The 5214-nt window shown below is 49.0% G+C and overlaps 1 long non-coding RNA gene across 1 annotated transcript; it reads right to left on the bottom strand.

The window, feature by feature from the left end:
- Window positions 1-334: 334 nt before the first annotated feature.
- On the bottom strand, window positions 335-2636 carry LOC106819285. The gene is made up of 2 exons (XR_001395391.1): window positions 2548-2636; window positions 335-963 (listed from the first exon to the last, which is right to left on the bottom strand). It is a non-coding gene; the product is annotated as an uncharacterized LOC106819285 (long non-coding RNA).
- Window positions 2637-5214: the final 2578 nt, after the last annotated feature.

Below are 5214 nucleotides of genomic sequence, written 5' to 3'. Positions count from 1 at the left end.
TTAACGACTAATTATCATTAAGTAACTAACTACCCACCGCAGCGTGTGTGTGTGTGTGTGTGTGTGTGTGTGTGTGTGTGTGTGTGTGTGTGTGTGTGTGTGTGTGTGTGTGTGTGTGTGTGTGTGTTATGTGGGTGCGTGCGTGCGTGTGCGTGTGGTTTCATATACGTGTGGGCGTGCGTGCGTGCGCGCGTGCGTGTATGTACATGTGTATGTGTGCACAATGGTACCGAGGAATTCTGGGAAGAGTGAGTCACCGGAAGCTGTAAACACCTACTGCCCATAGAGGGCGCAGCGATAGCTACAGACTAACTAAACGTACATCACAAAACACTTTATATATATATGTATGTATATATACTTTTTTCGATATCGGCAGCAATATCTGCACGGGCATATTAACAGTCGTGACGTCAGCGATTATTACGTCATCGACCCGTGACGTCTAACGTGGCGCGTATCCATGAGAAATGTCTCGTTGATCAATATCATCATCGCGTTATAGATTAGTAATAATAATAATTATCACCGCCGTCGTTGTCGCCAGCATCGCGGTTTTCTACATCAAATTATTATGTACATAGGAAAATAGCTTTTGCAATGCGCGGCATCTGCGCTCCACTGCCAGAATTCACGATTCATTTCCAGATAACAGTCGACGCTTCGGAAATAAACGGTGCGAAAAACTGATTTACTAAAATTTTGAAGAAACTCGTCTGCTCCGCACCGCGCGTCTCCATGGCAACGTGACGCTAACATGGCGCCGGACGCCGGTGGCCAGCAGGTGACGCGTCGAGCGTCATCTCTACGGCTGCCGAGGATCGGATCTGTTGTAAGGAGGGTGTTGTAGGTTTTGCTTGTTTGTTTTTACTGGTTACGTCCGCAGAGAGATGCAATCTTTTATAAAATAGTTCTTTTACTTATTTCGTGCGAACAATTCTTCCGTCGTGATGGCGTCATCGGCTGGAAAACAAAAACAAAAACAAAAATATAAACACTATTAATAACTGTTAAAGATGAAACAGGATGGCCTATATAACGGCTATGTCACGTGACTGTATGACGTGGTAGTATTACGTGGCTGTGCCGCCCTCTGTCTATCTTGCTTTTCCCTCTTCATTCCTCCTCTCTCTTTCTTGCTACCCCCTTCCCATTCCTCCTCTCTCTATCTTGCCCCTCTCCATTCCCCCTGTCTCTTTCTTGCTACCCCCTCCCAATAGCCCATGTCTCTATCTTGCCCCTCTCAATTTCCCCTGTCTCTATCTTGCTACCCCCTCTCCATTCCTTCTCTCTCTTTCTTGCTACCCTCTCTACATTCCCCCTGTCTCTATCTTGCTACCCCCTCCCCATAGCCCCTGTCTCTATCTTGCTACGGTACCCCCTCCCCATAGCCCCTGTCTCTATCTTGCTCAGGGGCTATGGGGAGGGGGTGGGGTAGCAAGATAGAGAAGCAGCAGCAGCAGCAGTAGTAGCAGTAGCAGCAGTAGCAGCAGCAGTAGCAGCAGTAGCAGCAGCAGCATACTAAACAGATGTAAATGCGGAGACGTTCTGACGTAATGACATAAAGTGTCGGCTAGACGTGCAGACGAGAGATTTTCGCGATGACGTAATCAATTCACAATCGGTGCATAGGCTATCACTCATTGTCATATTGTCGTTACAAATAAAAACCTCATTTGATTCAGCGGAGGAAACGGGAGGGGAGCAAGGAAGTGGGAGGGCAACGGGAAAGGGGAGGGCAAGAAAGAGACAGGGGGAATGGGGAGGGGGTAGCAAGATAGAGACAAGGGCTATGGGGAGGGAGTACCGTAGCAAGATAGAGACAGGGGCTATGGGGAGGGGGTACCGTAGCAAGATAGAGACAGGGGCTATGGGGACAGTAGTAGCAGCAGCAGTAGCAGTAGCAGCAGTAGCAGAGGTAGCAGCAGTAGCAGTAGTAGTAGCAGCAGTAGCAGAGGCAGTAGTAGCAGCAGTAGCAGCAGTAGCAGTAGCAGTAGTAGTAGCCAGTAGCAGCAGCAGTAGCAGTAGCAGCAGCAGCAGTAGCAGGAGTAGCAGGAGTAGCAGCAGTAGTAGTAGCAGCAACAGTAGCAGCAGTAGCAGTAGCAACAGTAGCAGCAGCAGTAGTAGCAGCAGTAGCAGCAGTAGCAGAGGTAGCAGCAGTAGCTGCTACTGCTGCTGCTACTACTACTACTGCTACCACTGCTGCTGCTGCTACTGCTGCTGCTGCTGCTGCTGCTACTGCTACCTATATTACTGCTACTACTGCTGCTGCTGCTACTGCTGTTGCTGCTGCTACTGCGGCTGCTACTACTGCTGCTACTACTGCTGCTGCTGCTGTTACTGCTACTGCTGCTGCTACTACTGCTGCTGCTACTGCTGCTACTGCTACTGCTACTGCTGACAATGATAATAATGTCGATGATGATTGTAGCGTCTTCCATGTGTGTTTTCTAACGCTCACTAACCGCTACTACTAAGCAATACGTTCGTTAATAACGAGTTATTAATACACTAGATGGCGCCAGCATCGTCTGTAGTTTCACTTACCGTTTGTGTCAATGAAACGTCGTACAATAATGGCCGCCAACTGTTCGCTTCCTGTTATTAGTTTCGCCAATAGATCAGCACTCATGACGGGCCTGAAACATACACGTCATCTATAAACAATAGAACATCTCACACACACACACACACACACACACACACACACACACACACACACAAACCCTGCCCTGCGCATATAGGCCTACACCCGCCCACTCACGCACGCTCTACGCTTCGTGCCTTGGATGATTTCGACTATTTTTTCTAGGTTAGCTTTCACTTCGACAGACAATTTCATGACCATCTCTCTATGAAAAATCAATTTGCATACGCGAGAACGTTGTTGGACATTTCCTCGTCGTTGCGAAACCAGCAACCGGAAGACATTTACGCTTGTATTCACCGCTATTTCGTTCGCTTTTCCGCGCATTTCATTTGCAGCACGATCAGCCCGCAGGGGCATACACGTAAGGAGAGAGTAATTTAGCGTTAGGGGGGGTTCGCTTGATGGTCGGTCTCCTGGTCTCAGGCGCTGGTTTGTTAACACGCGCCTACATGATATCTGCGAGTGACGTCATCACTCGTGAATCCCCACAGCTGGTGGTGTGTGTGTGCGCGTGCGTGAGGGAAGGTGTGTGTGTGTGTGTGTGTGTGTGTGTGTGTGTGTGTGTGTGTGTGTGTGTGTGTGTGTGTGTGTGTGTGTGTGTGTGTGTGTGTGTGTGTGTGTGCGTGGGTTAGGGTTAGGGTTACCGTTGGCCGCGGGGGAGAAACGCGAGCGAGTGCGCGTGAAGTGAAATAATTTAACGATAGCTGTAAGGCGAGATGAAAACGTTCGCACGTGAATAATGCATGCAGCGGTTAGCGACCTAACATTGTAACCAATACCCCCGGCATCCATCTGTTCGTCACTCTCTCCCTCCGCCGATCCCTCACTCACTCACTCACTCACTCACTCACGCACTCACCCGCACACGCACGAACGCACGCACGCACGCACGAACAAACGAATGAACACACGCGCTTTAATGACAGATTCTGGATATTATATTAAAATTTAAAATATTATAATAATAATATAATTATAATAATAATTAATAATTTAATTTAATAATAATAATAATAAAAATATATTATATTATAATTATTATATTAGCCCAAGCAAACACCAGGCTCCTGCCTCCCTCTTCCACACACCCATCCACTCCCACGCTCCTCTCTCTCTCTCCCACCACTCATCTTCTCTATTCTCTCGTCTATTTGACTTTCCATCGTCCGCTCCGCATCTTCACTGACCGACTGATCCTTGCTACGTCACGCCTACGTCACACGTCAACGCACGCATGCGCAAGCAACGGTCAATTTACGGCCACGAACCTGGCACAGTGCCAGGAGCTACATGGGGGTGGTGGTGGCTTGGTGGGCGAGGAGGCGGGAGACGGGTGGGCTGAATAGTGGAAACAACATAATATTATTAGTTGATGGGAAATGACTAGATTTACGCTGGCAGCCGCTTTTAACCTTTTTGACCTCGTCTATTCATAATACTGAGACCAGGAAAGAGGAAAAGATGGGGAAGAGAGAGGGTGGGAAAGAGACGTGGGAGGAGAGATAGAGAGCGAGAAAGAGAGAAAGCGAGAAAGAGAAAGAGAAAGAGAGAGAGAGACCGAGAGAGAAAGGGGGAGCGAGAAAGAAAGAGAAAGAGAGAGANAGGTACTGATTATATATATATATATATATATATTAATATATATATATATATATACATGATAATTAAAGAAATAAGAAATAAATATAAAAAAGAATGATAATAAAATAAATGATGTGAAACCCGGCGAACGTTCTTCGCGCTTGATTCGCCCTCCCGGTACCCGACTAACGAGGCTGCGTTGTGATTGGTTGCAGACACTGACGAGACAGGATCGGTTGCCTCGACGACCAGTGTATCGACGTACACAAGCGGCTGCAGCGCACTCTCCCGCATCGGTACGCACTGTTGCCTAGCAACCTAACGATGGAAACTAGCATACGTGTAGATAGCTGTTCAATTGTTGCCATGACTCTCTCCCTCTCTTTCTCTCTTTCTTCTCTCTCTCCCTTCCTCTCCGTCCCACCCTTCCACCCTCCCTCCCTCTCCCTCTCCCTCTCCCTCTCCCTCTCTTTCTCCTTCCCCCTCTCTCTCCCTCTTTCCTTCCCCCTCCCCACTCTCTCTCCCTCTGTCTCTGCCTCTCCCCAGCGCCCCCTGTACGCGGCGCGAGCTGACGCGCGGCGCCCCCTGTACGCGGTGCGAGCTGACGCGCGGCGCCCCCTGGTGTGTTGCAGGAGCGCAGGAACCCGTCGTCGTCACACACGTCAGCAGTCCGGACGAATTCTACATTCAGCGGATTGCCGACCAGGGGGCGCTAGGGAGGCTTGCCTGTAAGATCAACCGATGGTGCGAGAGCGAGAAATCGCTGCCCTACCGCCCGACGTCAATCGACAAGGGTAGGTGGCGCCCCCTGCCGGACGCACGGTGTCGCGTGCGCGCCGCTATTCGATGTGCGTTGTCACGTTCGCTGTTAGGCTGAAATCGCTTACTTGAGCTTCTTTGCTGTTCGTTGCTAAGTAGCGTTTTTTTATGTATATATATATATATATATATATATATATATATATAGAGAGAGAGAGAGTAGT

Source organism: Priapulus caudatus, unplaced genomic scaffold (genome assembly GCF_000485595.1).
Source record: "Priapulus caudatus unplaced genomic scaffold, Priapulus_caudatus-5.0.1 Scaffold3099, whole genome shotgun sequence".
NCBI lineage: Eukaryota > Metazoa > Priapulida > Priapulimorpha > Priapulimorphida > Priapulidae > Priapulus > Priapulus caudatus.
This window is presented reverse-complemented; position numbering and strand designations above follow the sequence as displayed.